Below are 18,624 nucleotides of genomic sequence, written 5' to 3'. Positions count from 1 at the left end.
TGTTCAAAACTAATGACATAAAACAGTGTATGTGTGTGTGGGTGTGTGTATTTAAATGCCTTTGTGGGGTATATGAAGAGATCTAGACGGAAGCATCAAACTGTAACTAATGGCTACCACTCGAGAGGATAGTAGGATTGGCAGGTGATCCATGGGGAAGGGAAAATGGGTTTTAACACTTAAATCCATTCATTACATAGCGTTTGAATTATTTTGCAATAAGCAAAGAAATGCAATATATTTGTTATAAGAGTAATGAATAAAAATTAAATCCTACAGATGGTATATGATTCCCCAAACAATTACTGCAAAGAATTAAGAGTCTGCCTATATTGAAATGAAACCTCAAACTGGCAATGCTTCCTCTGTCACATACTGTCAAGGGAGTCACCCACACAGCCACTTTAAAATCCATTTCGAAAACACACCATGATGTTCCATCTTTAAAAATAAATATGTGATCTTTCCCAGTTTGAGAGAAATGATCCAGTGGCCCCAAATCGGAGTTGTATTTGGTGTTTTTCCGGGATGCAAATTTATTTCTGAAGGGCTATTTTACCCGTATCACAACAATCACTTGTCCTGAGTATGTTGGTGGGTGTTTACCTGAAGCGCATGGCCAGAATGGAGATTCTTGGTGAGGTGGCTGGAGGATAAAATGTGCAATGAAGAAGTGATAAGAATGGTCCTGCAGGTAATGATCATTTCCTTGAGCTGTCTGAAGACCGAGGATATGAATTTTCTGAGAGGAGTGCCCACTCAGCACAAACAGCCCCTTTAGTTAGTGGAAAATTTAGCAGCTGCTCTCTCAACTGAGTCACTTTTCACTCTCTGAAATACGTTGTCCTAATGAAACAACGGCAATCAGATGCCTGTTGCTGGGAGTTTTGACTGAACTGTAGCATGGGACCTCAAAATGAAAAATTAAATAGAATGAATGAGACCAGGTACAAAAGGTAGGGTACAATAAAAGAAAATCATGAGGGAAGAAGGAAATTCTTAATACCTAAGTCAGTTTAAATTTCTCCTCCCCTAAAGTATTTATCTAGAGCCAATCATAAGCCAAATAAGTTTTTGTACGTAGCAGATATTTAAACTATGCTATTCTTTGCTTCATTTTATTTCTTGCTCTAGAGCCTGTAGGGCACAGAAGAATAATAAAGTTTGTTAATTAATCCCCAGCCCTGCATCTAGTTTTCATGGAATGATTAACACTTCATCTAAAGTATGTCTTCTAAACCTGGCCTATAAGATCTGGCTTCTCTTCATTCTCTATTCTTGTCTTCCACATTTTCTTTTTAATTTTCCTTCATTAGCATTCAGTCATTCTGGTCTCCTTCCGGTTCCTGGGACATGCCGCGATCGTTCCTGTCTCACAATACTTAGATTTCCTATTCTGCCTGCCTAAACTATTCTTTCTCTAGATCTTTGCATAAGTGATTCTTTTGGTCATTCCTGACATTGATCAGATGTCATCTCCCCCAGAGAGACTTCTCATTAATGTCTGTCACACAGTCTCTTCTATTATTTTAATTTCTTCAAAACACAGATCGTTTTCTGAAAATAACGTTTATTGTTTATTTTCTGATTCCCCCAATGCAGTATTAAGATTGGGAGATCAGGTACTCTGTTTTGTGAACTACTTTATGACCAGATTTTGGGACATCTATTGATAAAAATCTGATGAATGAGTTAATATAAAATAATTATTAATTATGATTTAAAAGGAAAACATTGCCTTTCAGAGATAACAGATGAAGTAAAGTTAGAGACAGGAGGTCAGAGTGAACTTGGCAGGAAAACCAAAATAAAGAATGTTTGATAAAAAATTTTAAAAATCCAGAACTTGGGCGCCTGGGTGGCTCAGCTGGTTAAGCAACTGCCTTCGGCTCAGGTCATGATCCTGGACTCCCAGGATCGAGACCCGCATCGGGCTCCCTCCTCGGCAGGGAGAAGCCCTGCTTCTCCCTCTGACCCTCTTCCCTCTCGTGCTCTCTCTCTATCTCATTCTCTCTCTCAAACAAATAAAATCTTTTAAAAAAAAATCCAGAACTTATTAAATAGAGCTTTTAAACTCTGGGATCTACTTTGAGGATCACTGTGTGGGAAGACCCACAAGACCCAGCTTAGTTCTAGGTGGAAAATTCTTAAACATTTACACATGAATTAAAAGATCTTTGCAGTAGATCAATTATGTTATGAAGTATGAGCTCTTAATCGCCTCTCACATCTACTCCTGAATCCATCTTTTACTATTTTCCCTTATTTCCCAAAAATAAGGCATCTAATTCTAGTATCTGTATCTGGCAAGGAAAGGACAAAAAGTAGGGGCAGGGGGGATAGATTTCTAACTCTAGTGGGGTCACGATGGCCACTTTGTCAAATACAGTTAGGTAGCATAGCAGTTTCACTTCCAATTAGAAATAAGTAAGAATCACCTGCTCTTGAAAGGAAGAAAAAAAATACAATCTGAGAAACTGTGATGAAACTGTCATGCTCTAAAAGTCACAGAGGACTCTGGAGACAAAGGTATTATTATGGATAAGAACAAGTCTTCTTTGGTAAAGAAAGAACTCCTTCTCTTCGACAAGTGAATAAAGAGGGTAAATGTGGTTAAAATGATTCAGTAACCAAATTACCCTACCAGTGGTTCTTTTTGTCACCTTTAATCACAACCCAGGTAGCTTCTAAAAGGAGACCTAATCATGACTACCTATTGTTACTGAAATTGAGAAGGAGTCCTTAGAGTTTTCTGATGTTTAACGTAGATCCAGAAACACTGCTGATGTTAAGTATATCCATTTAAAGATATCACAACAATCCAGATTTTTCTTTAGGATATCAGTTCCACAAGAAAAGATACCATTATCTGAAACAAATTACTTTGTGATTGAAAAGGGAGAGTTGGTTTAAATTATTATTGGCACAGTATATGCATTTAAAAATTTATTGACTCCCCATAACAATATGTACTCATTCAGATGTCACAGTCACACGAATGTCACATGCTTACTCAGACCTGGTGCATGCCTGGGTGATGCAACTGCTGAATCTTTATCTTCTTGTGCAATCAGCTTCCTAGCACAGAGAACTGCATTTTTTTTTCTTTCCTTCTACAGTTAATAGAAATTGGCTTCTTGCCTTCAAGGGGGTAATCTCTTCAGTTGTTGTAAGCTTTCACATTACTTTCTCATGACAGTTTTTTTTTTTCTATAGATATTTGATAGAGACCAAGTTTAAATAATGGAAACTGATTAATTTATCTCCAAGAGATGGCACTTCTTGGCAATCGTCTTAAGTCCTTGAATATAGTTCAAGGTTCTTTTCGCCATACCATTTGTCAGCTCTCTTCCTTTACCCAACCTCTCTCTCCTTCCCACCATATTTACATATCACACATACACTCCTTTTATCTGTCCTAAACTTCTTAGAATTATATAGTCCAAATCAATAACAATGGCTTCAATGACATTACATCCAGATACATTAAAAGGCCAATGAATTATAACTCTTTACTATATTGCAAAGATTCTTGTTAGCTGTTACCTTCATCTCTGCACTCAGACTGAATATAAGAGACCTATTGGAAACACCTATGCAAGCAATGACACTGACCTCTCTTTTCAGAGGTCTTTGTTTCTGTTTTCCCCCACCAAGAGATAACTGTTACTAGGCATTAAGTTTGAACAGCAGGGACATCGTTCCCTGCTGCTGCCAATCAGGTACCCTTCATTAGATCCTTATCTAATTAGTATTCCTTTAAAAATTAAACTTATTATGTATGCAGTGATCTCTCACTCTTCACTGTTCTAAAAGTCAGCTTCCAACATATTGTTTGTACCTTCACCATATGTTGGAGTCATTAGATAATGACTTCCATCTTGCAAAGACTTTGCAGGAAAGATGCATATACATTTTTACATTTAAAATGGTCTGACTTAAGAGAATAATTAGCAATGCCATTTTTTTGTGTAGAAATTAGCATATCTGTTATCTTATTAACTAGCTTGAATATCAATGGCACTCCCACAATGTAAAGCATATCTCTGAAGTATTGTTCTGACATTTCAGGTTGGTCTCTGACAGGCAGGCCGACTTAATCTGTCAGGTTTTACATGGTTGAAAATCAGGGATTTGGCACTTTAAATGTTTGAATTGGCCAAAGGTGCTGGTTTAGTTTGAGGACAAATCTTACTTGCTTATAATTACTTGTACCCATTTGGTTGAATCAAGTAAATATTCTTTTGCCAAGTGCAATCAATGTGGGATGTGTTCATAGGAATGTTTGGTTTCAGAGGTCCCAAGGCACATGAATGAGTTTACTCTAGAATATGATATTATGGCCCGCTGGGAGAAAAACTTGCCTTTGGCAGAGAATGCAAACAGGCAAGTATATATATTACTCAGCATCCAGAAAAATGGGTGAAAACATGGGAAAAATTTTCATTTGAACTAGTGTAATGGCCAAAACAAATCTAAATAAGGTTTTGTTGTATATGAAAACTCTGGACCAACTCTGCTAGAGTGTCCCTCCTTTCAATAGGAATATTTTAATCTGCCATCACTTAGAGCTCTGCTATCAGGAGAAATGTTGAGAATAAGGTTTTATTGGTGTTTTTAAAAATGCCTGTATTCATATATGCGTGCAATCTATTGATTGGTTATAAGTGGTGTGATAAAGTCAGCCCTAGCTAGTAATGCTTTAAGAGGATCACCACTTCTCTTCATGAAGTGTTAAACATTATAACAAAAACAAGAATAATAGAGGATAAGCCAGGTCAGTCATTTCGAAGCCAGGTGGCACATGCAGGATGAAGATGTATAGCCATTGGTGTGAGGTAGATGCTGTAAAATCTACAGGAAAATGGCAGGAATTGGGACTGGATATTTGACACAGCAGAGCAATTCATGATCCAGAGGCAATTGCACATGTAGAGAGATCTGTGAGTGACACTCCAAGAGTTTCTGAGGGCACAAGAAGCAAAAATCAACTTCCTTAGCCCTGCATTTTATGGCTTGTTATTCAAGCACAATAGTTTCTCTGATGCTAACATTCTGTAATAAAAGCTCTTGCTTTAGATTGATGAGCATAAAGAAGATACTTCCCCTTGTTTTCTGAGCATTGAATAGTATCTGGTCCAAAAAACTCCAACCACTCTTGAGCTCTTACGGCCAGCTATTAGTTTTCATTCTAGAGGTGGTTACTTCTAGGGAAAGAAAAGAATATAAGAACTAAATTTGGTTTCTACTGTAAGTTGGATGGCTGGGCATATGCCTTTACATTTTATCTCTCCACTTATAAATCCCATTGAATGAGGGTAAAAATGTACAAACAGGAATAAAACCTTAAACATATGAATTGGAGAATGGAACATCAGAATATCCAGAAATTTTGGTGACTCCTAAAAACAAAAAGCATATGAAATATATCAAAGATTAAAAAATAGTTACTGCTACCTAACATCTAGAGAATATTCAAGCAAATGGCCTTTAACTGCTCTATTTTCATGCTGAAATTGTAAAAGCAGTTTAAAGTGATCAATATACTCTAAAAATTGAATGATATATTTGGACCAGACTGACAAGTATCTAGTATATATTTTAGCTTCTGAGAATAGAATCACTCATAGTTTAGTCTACCTGTCTCCTGCCCAACTAAAAGCTAAAACTGACAATGCTCTTCAGTAAAAGATCTGAAGATCAGTAGAGAAAACCCATAGAGAAACTCCAGTGGAAGGCTATAGTAGATTTCTATTGCTTCTGCAGCTACTTACCGCAAACTTGATGGCTTAAGATAACCACACACATTTATTATTATCATTCAGTTCTATAGGCTAGAAGTTCAAAATGGGTCTCAGTGGTCTAAAATCAAGAAGTTAACAGGGTTGCATTTCTTCTGGAGGCTCTAGAGAAGAATTTGGTTCCTAGATTTGTTCTTATTGTTGTTATTTTTCTGGCTTCTGGAGGTCACCTGAATTCTTTACCTGCCACTTTTAAATTCAACAATGGCCAGCAGAGTCTTTTTTACACTACATCATTCTGGCATTCTTCTGCTTTTACATTTAAGGACCCTTGTAATTACATTGGACCTACCAGAAAACTCAGGATTGTCTCTCTACTTTAAGCTCAGCTGATTAGCAACATTAATCCCATTTGTTACTTTAATTCCCCTTTGCCATCATGTATTATAACATATTCAAGGTTCCATGGATTAGTACATGGACATCTTTCAGAAGCCATTATTCTACCTACCACAAGGGCTAAATGAATAAACTAACCTTGTACTTTGTTATTAAACATGAATAAAAAAACAATATTATTTTGGAAATAGAGTGAAAATATCAGGATCTAAGTCAATAAATGAAACAATTGATGACAAAAGAAACAGTAATAATTCAGAAAGCACAATTTAAATGCATACATATACATAAACATATGTTGTATATGTAAATATATATAATGTTTTCAGGAAAAATTTGAGAAGATATTGCAGTCATAAAACAAGAATAGACTAAAATGAAAAAGGAGCAATCACAAAGTAAAACAGTGTCCTTATAATTAAAAATGTAACATTCAATAATGAAAGAAAAGTTGGATAAAAAGTTGAGAAATTTCCTAAAACTATAAAGTGAAATGACACAGCTATGAAAAATAAAAACCAAATAATCTGAAAACTGATAGGTTAGTTCAGGAGGAACAAACTGTTTAGTTGGAAATTGAGAAAGATTAGAGAAAAGAAAATTTATAGGGAAAGAAATGTAGAATAATAAGTTTCCTCCTGGTTTCCTTCCCTTCATCATTTTGCTCTCAATCTCCCTTCATTATTTTTCTTCATTCTATAGCACTAACAACCATCTGTGATTCTACATAGCAACCTGATTACTTATTTTCTCTGTGACTCAGTTAGAATGTAAAATCCATGAACAGGAAATTAGATTATTTTGCACCCTAATGTAAAACTCTCACCTAGAATTATGCTTGCCACATAATAGCTCAATAAATTTTAATTAGATGAATGAATGAATTTTTGCTTACAGTAAGTTGTGTCTGAGGAAAAAATACCCCTTTTGTCCCTTTTCTGCTTCCCACTTCTGTTGACATGAAATGAGCAAAACTTTTAGAATCCCTAAAAGTAAGAAAGAGAGTTTTATCGGAACCCAGGTTGAAACAGCTGCCGGAGAAACACACTCTTCACAGGGAAACGAACAGTTTTCACAGAGTTATGTACTTTTTGCATCTTGTAGAAGCTCAAAAGATGATAGATTAGCATATAGGCAGGAATCACAAGTTTTATCATAAGGTAATGTAGGGAGTAGGAGAACTGATTGATATTTCAAGGACAAGAGAGTTTTCCTTTAGGCTACTCATTCACGAAGCATATGTACAATGCATGAATGGTAGACCATAAATTAGGCCTTTGGTTTGAAAAAAGTTTATATACAGTCATGCTGATTTAGGAAGTAATCTAAAATGGCTTCCCTTGTGTATTAGGCCTTTAGAGAGTTTTTCTCTCATCTCTTGTACCACTTCTATTCCAGAGAATTTGCAATTCTATTATAAAGCCAACATTTAGACTTGTCTTTAGATCTTTAGGATTCTATGGTGCTATTTTTAATGTTTATATGCTCTAAAATTTAAGTTACAAAGAGTGGCATGTTTGTTGCGTGTCAAATGAAAACTTATTTGGACACTTTTATAGGTACCCAGCACTCAAGTATGTCTTTGAAGGGGAAATCAAGGTAATATTTCAATCCTTAGATTTACATTCAGAGCTTCAATAACTTGAAATTTTTCAAGAGTAGACACTTAGTTTGACAGCAGTGTTGAGGGGGGTGGAGAAAAAATAATTTTCTCTCTACCTTTCTAGGTTCTTGGTTGAGGACTCCCTCCCCTATAATAAAAAGGCTAATTGACAGAAGAAAAACAAACAAAAGTTTAATAACATATATACTCCTGGACACATGGGAGGTGCCCAGGAAAACTGAGTAACTCTCTGGAATGGTCCAAGCCACCACTTTAAATACCATTACCAGCTAATGATAAAAGATGTTGTAGAGGGTCAGGAATCCAGTTTGGAAGGCTGTCAGGACAAGCACAGTAAGCAAGGGTAAAGATCTGATGCAGATTTTGGTGCCTGTCTTCGCCAGTGATAAAATTTCTAGAGATTTAGACCTCCTCCTCTTCCTAGTACAGGGAGGGAGACAGGCTTGCAAATGGAGATTTCCCTCACAAATGTAAAATTCTTTTACAGAAGGTTAACTTCTACTTGGTTTTCAGAGCTTCTCCAGTGTCTGTTTTTTAAAATAATCAACTCCAGATAAACCTTATGCCAAAGAGACATATTTTGGTGTGGCAAAATCTGTTCCCCTTCATTATAGGGTAATAAGAGGAAATTATAAAATCCTCAGAGCCATCAAAATATTTTCTGAAATTATCAGTAATGGAGGATAGTTGGAAGAAAGGCACACAGGGACAAGGGGCCCCTGTTCTAGGAGGAAACTACCCTTAAAAAGGAAAAGACCCCATCCTGTTATTCAACACCACTCTGGAAGGAGCCCTCCACCTTTTTCCACGTGAACAACTACCTAATAGGTAGATGAGCTTGTAGACAAAAACCTGTTTGGGTGACAGGCACAAGGAGGGTTAATCAGATTAAAACAGCTGGCCAATAATCTCATAAGAACGCCTAGAATTAGAAATTCCAATGATAACCCTCTCTGATCCCCTCCCTTTTTGGGAGTTTTGTACTATTGCTCAATAAACTTTGCTTTGCTGCCCATCACTCTTCCTCTGGTCTACCTTTTCATTCTTTGAAGGGGCATGACAAAGAATGGCAGGCACTAAAGGAAAAGAAACACTGAAACATCAGGGCCCTGCTTAATATTGTTAAAAAACAAAAATTCAACTAATTAAATTTGAAAATCTAATTGGCTTTATTAAAGATTCACAAATCAGCAGCATCCCATCTAGCAAATAGAAAATAGCTCTGAGCAACTATACAAAATGGAAGGCCTTTATAGGCAGAAATTAGTCAGGATGAGAATATTATTAGCAAAAGAAAATGAAGGATTGGTTCAGATAAGATCACCTTCCCTGAGGGGGAAAGGGCAGATGCCTTAATCATGCAGATTACCTCACTGGTTGCTGATCAGAAAATTCCAGACTGATTGGTTTAAAATTCCACTCCTGGGAAAGGCTGCAACTGCAGTGGGGTTAGGTATGAATTCTTGGTAGGAGTTAGCAAAAGCGACTCCATTTTGGACCTGACTTTTTTGGTTATTGTTGTTTTGTTTTTTAACACTATCTTTTAGTCCTATTAAGTCAAAGAATCACTAAATTGGTTTATCTGGAAGGTATATGATCCTTAAGGGCTGTGCCATGAACAAATATTTTACCCAACCTAATTTTGGGTTGGTAGACATGCTGGAAATGATATATGACAGTATCTGTGTTCTCTTCCTTGTTGTTAGCTAAGCCTAAAGTATGAAAATTGCAGCCCCTCCACCACAGGCTCATTTTTAGCAAGATTGTCTAGTTAGGCTAAAGATGATAAGAGGCATATTATTGTTAATTATATTTTTTTTTGCTTGTTTGTTGTTTTTAAAAATTGGTATAAGTGATGAATTTGAGAAGATACTACTTGGGCATGTTATAATCCTAATCCGTTTAAGAGTTATGACATAGTTCTACCAGTGAGAATCAAATTAATTGTTCGCATCAGGCATTTTTAAAAAATCCATTTTTTTGAACACCATATAACTCATCTTACTCTTATTAGAGTATATATCCCCTTCCCAGAGCAATAGTTAGTATTAAACATCTCTTTACTCTTTACTCTTCAAGCCTCACTTCTAAAAAAAAAAAAAAAAGACATTTCTAAACTTCCTTCGATCTGTCTACTAATCTTTAACCCTTACTCACTAATTTACCCAATTCTCATCAAGCCCTTATCTAAAACTATGCCTTAAAACCTTTATTAGTATCTTACCTTCACACCCCTGTCCCAAACACTACTAAGATTCTGCCAAGGTAGGATGTCAGTCTTACTTTATCACCAGTTTATTTTTGTAATTGGTCCATAGAAGCCTGCATTATTATTTTAATTATCAATGACAAAGAAAAATTTGCCAATAATTAAACTATAAATTTTGTTATTATTTAGAATTTTTGTTTCATTCTTATAAAATCAGCTGAGTCAGATTTATTTGAACATTGATGTATCATGTATCATCACTCTTGTACGTATAAAAAGGAAAAGCAAGTGAAGTAAATAGGTTAATGTATTCTTAAATATCTTCACATTTAAGATACATCTGGTTTTAAGATATGTAAAAATATAAATAATGTGTCACTTAGATTTGAAGAAAAGTCTCCCTGAAACTCCCAGTTGCCAATCTAACTCTCAGGACACATCGGCTAATCCTCTTAATGCCTCTACAGAGATCCCGTTTGCCTCAAAGAGACTCATTTACGTTGAGAGAGCCTTGACTCTGGGACAGAGCGATCTTGACTGAAGAATTCCTGATGGCAGGGCCCATGCTCTCTCCAGCCTTTAATAGAACTGACTTCTTGGAGTCTCACAGTTGTGGGGCTTGCATATTCCATCATGCTTCCCTTATTTCTGTCAATTCTTGGGAGCTGAAATAAAAATGTGTTGGACTGTAATCTTCCATATAGTTCCTTTAATGTCAGGAACTGAGAGAAGGGGGGAAGAGGTAAAAATGAGTATATGTGCTTTAATAATTTTTTTAATGCAAATCATTATCTTAGGGCATGATAAACAGAGGAGGTTTTGCAGGAATATTCAGAGGACAAGAGAAGATGTCTTTGGCAGGAATAGGAAAAGAGATGTGAATCACGAGGTAATTTTTCATCTTTCTCTCTCACCTCCCTTCCATAAATATACTTTAAGATAATATCTTATTTTCCTGTCTTCTCATTAAGTGCATAAAGAGCTTTTGGAGATACAGTATTTCATCATTTGAATAAGTCTGAATAAATGCCTAGACTTAGGACCATACTGAAGGCAGACTTACATTTAAAAGACCCCCACTGAGGAATCAGTAAAGGCCTGTTCAGTACTTTTGGCAGGTTGCTCTAAAGGAGGACCATGACATCATAAGTCAGAAATGATCACAAGGTGTGAATACTAAAACATAAGACAGGGGTTACCTTTTAGAGAATGCAAATGTGACCCAGAAATAGGCTGAACACCTTTTCCCGACTGTGTATTTTTTGAAATAGTTATTTAATATATTTTTGAGCATTTTTTTTATAATGACAGTACTCTGATCTTTGGACAAAACAGGTCTGAGTCACTTGCAGAGACTAGAAATTGAAAGTTTAATATGAAGCCCATGTCTAATTGCACTCACCATCATTCCACTCACATAAGGGATATACTGGAACACAGGAGAAGAGAGAGAAGATAGCAATTTATTGCATATTCAGCAAAAGAGGATATTTTTCTGTCCAGGCCTTGAAAATACAACAGACTCCTACTGTTATGGTAGAACATATAAAAATGAAGAAAATAGGAAAGGTTAGTTAAAGGAGATTTTTTTTTTCAATTCTAAGAGATTCCCTTCAAAGTGGGTGTGGAAGTTTCCTTCCCTTGAAGCCCTTTAACAGAGAAGTCAGGATCTTCACACATGAGATGCATAATTTCTTTTGGTAGTGTAAACACAAAAATATATTATTGTGTAGACAGAAGTCTCTACTCACTCAGGGAAATTATTGGCCAGGAAGTCAAAGGATACGACTTTGACTAAGGAGAGGTACCTCTACTTCAAAGTAAGTAGTCCTTAGGAAATGTAATAGGATAGAGGAAGTTAGCAGCCAAGAGGGGAGAAGCAAGAAGAGAATAATAAGTATAAACTCATCAGGATGGAGTCCAATAAAAGAATAATTATTGAATGGAGAAAGAAGCAGCAACCATATAAAACAAAAGAAAAGAAAATAATGAGAGGGAGAAAAAAATACTGTTTATGAAAGGCCTCGAATTCAAATGCGTAACGATCTGTAGTCAATGGACCATAGCCCTGGTAACCTATAACTGGAATAGCAAGACTAAGGTGACATGAACTCTAGTCATCCCAAGAAAGAACATAAAAATCGCGAACTAAGTTAAAGAAGATAGGACAATACAACTGAGGTGATGATCTGTTCTTTATTGGATGGCTGGAAGAGATGCACTTTTGTTTTTTGTTTTGTTTTGTTTGATCTGCCAATACCTTCTTGGAAACCACTCCTCTCCCTTCGAAAATAAACATGTTTTATCCCTTATTCATTTAGTTCGGTGTTGACTCCGCCTTTCCTGAGTCCCCAAAACTTATACTGTCCTGACCAATTTAAACCCTCTATATTCCTGGCTACATTCAGGGATTGGTGTGTGACTCAAGCCAGGGAAGTCAGAAGTTTGCAAAGGTTTTCACCTGACTGATTAATCCAGACAACCATGTCTTTTTCCTCTAGGTTCTCTACTGCGGGAGCATATTAGACTTGGAGAGTATGTATATGAGCAATAGAAACAAAGAGGGATTTAATGCCATGATGTCTGACCTTTGATTCATACCTGAAGCTGTCCTACTGAGAAAATTCAGTGCTGTGAGCTGATCTATTCTTTCTCGTTCAACTTGAGATAGCATAAATTCAGTTCTTATGTTTGCTTTGGGAAGTGTACATACTTAATGACATTTTGGTGATTAATGGTGATAAAATACATGGATGAGAAAACAAGTTCTGCTTTACTGAAAGCCTATATAATGGGCATTTTATTTTCTTCTTCAGGGCTTTACTCCAGAATTCACATTTTGCTTTAATGTCTACCATCTAATAAAAATGCTCTTTCAGTCTTATTTCCAAACCCATTTCCAGCCTCCACCTAGTTGTTTGCTTTTACACACACACACACACACACACACACACACACACACACACACACACCCCTCAACAGAATTGTCTACATATAGCTTCTTCAATTAATGAACTCTATTCACGGGTGCCTGGGTGGCTCAGTTGGTTAAGCGACTGCCTTCGGCTCAGGTCATGATCCTGGAGTCCCTGGATCAAGTCCCGCATCGGGCTCCCTGCTTGGCGGGGAGTCTGCTTCTCCCTCTGACCCTCCCCCCTCTCATGTGCTTTCTCTCTCTCTCATTCTCTCTCTCAAATAAATAAATAAAATCTTTTAAAAATAAATAAATAAATAAACTCTTCTTCACTTTTTAACCCACTCCAATTTACTTATATCCTTGCTACTCAACTAAAATCACCTCATTAATGCAACAGAAACTACCATGATGACAAACCATTAGTCAACTTCATCCTCAGATCCTCTTCTTAAACTCTCAGCAGCATTCAAATAGTTTTTCGTATTTTTCTTAGGAGCAAACTCTTCTATCGAGCTTCCTCTGTACCAAAATTTTTCTAAGTGCATTAAGTATATTAGTTCATTTAATCCTCACAACCACACTTTGAGGCCGGTAAGATTGTCATCCCTGTTTTACGAAAGAGGAGATTGAATATCACAAGAGAGGAAGTAATTTTCCCATGACCATCCCAGCTGCTTGGTGGAGATTGGATTAGAATCCAGACATTTTGGTTGCAGTCTGTCCTCTTAAACTCTACATCATACTTTCCTCTCATTTATCTCATACTAACTTTTTAGAAACACTTCTCCTAGTTTCTGGCACGTTACAACTTGCTATTTTTTTTTTTAATCGGATACTCTTCTGTTCTTTTCTCTCTCTCTCTCTCTCTCTCTCTCTTTCCTATAGTTGATCTCTAAATTTTGGAATGCTTCAGAGTTCATTTTAAATCATGCTTCCCTATATAATCTCTTTAGTCAATCTCATCCAGTTTTATACTTAGAATGTATAACATCATAAATACAGTGAGTTTATGTCTTCAAGCTCACCAACCCCCATTACAGTGAAATATATCAAGGAAAACATATTCCTTCCAGAGAACTTTCCCACCTTCGTAAGTGGCAACATCACCCAATGAGATCTTTAAGCTAAAAAACTTGGAGTCACCTTTGTTTCCTTTTTCTCATCGTTCATAAGCAATCCATCTATACCTGTTGGTTTTACCTCCAAAATTAAGATAGATTTCTTTTACTTCTATCTCTAGTGCTACTACATGACTGGTTAACCCCTGACTCTCAACCAGTCTCCCTGCTTCTGTGCTTGTCTCTTGACAATATTTTCTCCTTATTTTTAAAAAGAAAATAAAATATGTCACCCACCACTGCTCTCATTAAGCCTCTCAGTGGCTTCCCTTGAATTCAGAATAATATTAAACTCTATATGATGTTTGTATATGTTTTGTCTTCTGCCTCCATTTCCCATCTGATCTCCTTCAATATTTACTTGATTCCAGGCATACTTACTTCTTTGCTGATCTTCAAATATGTCATTTGTTCCACATTCAGACTCTTGACACTTTCTATGTTTCTCTCTGGATGGCATTTACTCATCTTTCAAGCCCCAGCTCAAAAGCAACATCCTCAGAGCCACTTCCTGCAACATTCTAATTACTCTTTATCAGATAAGCCTATTTGTTTTCTTATTAGTGCCACCGCAGTTTGTACATTGTCTATTTATTTGTACTTACTGATTTATTTGCTATCTCCTAAAGACAAGAATAAAAGTTCCATGGAGGCAGACATCGTCTTTTTCACAATTTTATCTCCTATACCTAGGATAATGCTAGCCACGAAAATAATTACTTTTTAATGAATAAATGAATACATGGATAAAAAGGATTTTATTAAGTTAATATAATTAACTTTCACAATAGGCCTATGAGACAGAGACCGAGGTCTATTTTTTTTTTCCATTTTGTTATTTATTTATTTATTTTGACAAGATACAGATCTCATAAAGGTTAAAGCTGTGACTACAATTCTGGCATAGATCATTTTTCTTACCCACTTCACGATTTTATTTATATGTGTGGTTATGTGTGTGTGTGTGTGTGTATACACACACACACACACACACACACACACACACATATTTAATCTGTTTAAATAGAGAATTTGCCAGTTTAGGAGGGGGGAATTGTGATACTATATAGTATGTGTAGCCTAAGTGTCCTTAAAGTTTTCCAGTCTTCTGTGGTACCCCATTACTTAAGTATCCAAAAAACAAGACAAACAAACAGACACAAGCTCAAACCTGGCATCCTACGTGACTGCTGGAATAAAAATAAAAGTAATGATGATAACAATATATTAATAGTAGCTAACACATACATAGTGTTGACTATGTGTCAAGCATTATTCCAAGAACTGTGCATGCTTAAATACTCATGCAACTTAAATTCATTCTCTCAAATATTTTCAAAGCCTCCATGGAAAGTGTCAATAAACCTTAACCTGTGACCACCTTTTAGTTTGAATAGTTGTTCTAGGTCTTCTATTTCACTCTCTCCTCCCCAACATCTTGCCACATAGTCCTTCAGCAATTTCTTTTTTTTTTTTTTTTAAGATTTCATTTATTTATTTGTCAGAGAAAGAGAGAGAGAACAAAAGCAGGGGAGCAGCAGGCAGAGGAAGAAGCAGGCTCCCTGCTGAGCAAGGAGCCTGGTGCCGGACTGGGATTACGACCTGAGCCAAAGGCAGATGCTTAACCAACTGAGCCACCCAGGTGCCCTTTCAGTGATTTCCACATGCTTTCCTTTAAAATAGTGCTACAGCTTCCATGCTCATTTCTTCAAAATATATAACAAAAGGCTCTAAAGACTTATCAAATTTCACTAAGGATCTGGAATACTTGGAAGACACCCAAGAAAAGAGAAGAGAAAAAAACTGATTAGATACCACTGCTCCAAAATCCATTAGCTAAATACATGATAAACGGTACTTACTAGATCTCTCTATTCTGTGTTGTCAAGGCACATCTCTATTCATTTCAGCTTTGGGGGTTTAATTTGCAAGTGATGTGTAAATAAACCGAAACTTAAGGATTATGACTGATTATTTCATGTCACCAGTTAATGGCAAGGGTGTTGAGCTCACCTTGTCTGAGTTCAGTAAAATATTCCAGTCTTGTGAGGGAATGTGTTGCTTAGGATTTAGGGGAAAACATTCAGTTGTATGGATTGAGACATTTTGTTAGGTGATGTACAGCTAACACATAGTTAGTTACCCTCGAGATCTTAAGGTTTTTGGAAGGAGATTAAGAAAAGTTTGTACCTGTTTGCACATCACATGTCATTCACAGGAGTTGTACTAAATTCAAGAAGGTTAGACATGAAAGTAAAGCATGAGCAACTTGAACCAAGTGTCTAGTTTGTGAACTCTTGCTCCTTTATTTCTCATCTAAGAAAATTTCTTGATTCAATTTATAAACTAGAGATTATTGCCACCCCACTCCTTCAAAAGGAGTTATTGTCTGAACAGGAATATACGCCTTTTAACCATATCTTTAACATAATCATCTTAAATACAAATACACACCTCTTCAAACTATTTTGTTTCACAGCTTACATTATTCCATACCATTTTCTTAAGCCTATTAATAAACAATACCCTAAGAAAAGCAACATATTTTGAAGCAATTGATGTGTACTGATCGTTTGTATTGACATGGACTAATTTGTGAATTTTATGGCAACCTAGTATTTTATTCTACAGAGACCTAGTCAATGGTGAATATGTAAGTTAGCTGTTGAAAGAAAGAAAGAAAGAAAGAAAGAAAGAAAGAAAGAAAGAAAGAAAGAAAGAAAGAAAGAAAGAAAGAAAGAAAGAAAAAGAAAAAAGAACAAGAACAAGAAAGGAAAGGGGGAGAGAGAGAGAGAAAAGAAAGAGTAAGAGACAGCTTTAGAGAAATTCAGATGTTTTATGAAAATCTGATCAAACTCTAATACAAAGCATAAAATGATGATTACTTAAAATATGATATTGAGGGGCGCCTGGGTGGCTCTGATGGTTAAGCATCTGCCTTCAGCTCAGGTCATGATCCCAGGCTCCTGGCTCAGCGGGGAGCCTGCTTCTCCCTCTGCCTCTGCTTCTCCCCCTGCTCATGCTCTCTCTCTCATTCTCTATCTCTGTGTCTCAAATGAATAAATAAAATTTTTTAAAAAGTTAAAAAATAATAAAATAAAATATGATATTGAATATCAAATTTTAGTGTATTTTACAATCGTTAACTTCAGATGAAAACAAAATTTTGACACATTAAACATAAAAAATTTTTTAAGAGTTTCATCACTGTTTAGAATTCTTAAATTCTTCACAAAAAGAACCAGATTTAACTATTTTTGACTGCTGTGGTTTACAATCACTACAGTTCAAAGGCAGCAACTAGACTGGTATATGATTCAAGTCATCCTCTGCAAGATAGGTTTCAATAAATATTTGTGGATTTATGTTTAAGGAAAGTGTGTCATTTTATGGAGTTAAAACTTCAGATAAAGGTAGATTGTAGAAATATAAAAAATAAAATTTGAAGTGAATATTTTGGGAAATGCTGGGATAAAACTAAAATGCTCACTGATAATAGAAGTATATAAATAGTTCCTTAAAAATTAAACTAGTTAATATGTCAACTGGAAGTTGCAACCCTGTTATGAAAATCTGATTTATTTGTTCATTTTATTTATCTATCTATTTATTTATTTATTTATAATCTTTGCTCTGAATTTTTTTTTACAATAATTGAAAAATACCTAACCTTTGTTTCAATGTATAGTTTAAATTTTCAGGTTCGATTTAATGCACTGCTAAGTCTTCTAAATTTAAGGCAGAATTCTTCGTAATCAGATAGCCTAGATTTCCAAAAGAAGTGAGAATCATAAATATTGTTATTTTAGGAGATTAATTCTGATTTATTTTCACAGATCTTTGAAGCCCTGATACATATTGTTTTAGTGCATTCATTCATTCAAAAATCTTAGGAAGTGTGTACTAGATTAAACTACCATGTCTCTTTTTCTGAGAGATCAAAGGCTTGGTAATCCCTACCTTAGAGGAATTTATTTAAATCAAGAAATATGGTGTGGATGGAGTAAACTAACTGAATTTGAGTGATTTCAGAATTCTTTAATGAAAATGAATTTGTGATATGATCAAATTAATAGTTAGTGGAAAGGAAATGGAATACATTTAAGATGCTACAATTTGTATGTACCCAAACCATTTGACTGTTGAGAGTTCTAGAAGCTTGACAGGTGGGTATTTCAAATGAAGTTGACCACAGCTGAAAGACACATAAACCTATAAAAGTTATTGTGCATGTTCTAGAATTACAGAATAAATTAAATTAAATCAAAATATTTTCTTCAAGAATTTGATTTATGTCTTCTAAAGTTATGACCAAAATTCAAAGATACAGAAAATATATTCAGATTTTCTTTGATCAGATAATAAAAATGGTGTTCTACTTTGACATAATAAATACACCAAATTAAAGGGAGCTATTGAGTTTAAAAAAAAAAAAAGATGTTTACACAGAATCTAGCTATCAGAAGAAAGAAATTTTTGTGTAAGGGAAACAGAACTAGCCTCTGTATTAGAATTGACCTAAAGGCATAATTTTGTTCAGCTATGCATATCAGGAATGATTATACCTTCCTTAGAGCCTCAGAAATTAGCTTTACTTTGTCTCAGGTAGTCAAGAG

General features: G+C 35.6%; 1 long non-coding RNA gene across 1 annotated transcript in view; it reads left to right on the top strand.

Annotated features, from left to right (window-relative positions):
* Positions 1 to 12,583, top strand: part of LOC113913846 — a 50,305-nt gene extending 37,722 nt beyond the window's left edge. The window contains exons 4-5 of the long non-coding RNA XR_003517276.1: positions 10,771 to 10,862; positions 12,475 to 12,583. This is a non-coding gene — a long non-coding RNA (uncharacterized LOC113913846). The remainder of the gene's footprint in view (positions 1 to 10,770; positions 10,863 to 12,474) is intronic.
* Positions 12,584 to 18,624: the final 6,041 nt, after the last annotated feature.

Source organism: Zalophus californianus, chromosome 11, assembly GCF_009762305.2.
Source record: "Zalophus californianus isolate mZalCal1 chromosome 11, mZalCal1.pri.v2, whole genome shotgun sequence".
NCBI lineage: Eukaryota > Metazoa > Chordata > Mammalia > Carnivora > Otariidae > Zalophus > Zalophus californianus.
This window is presented reverse-complemented; position numbering and strand designations above follow the sequence as displayed.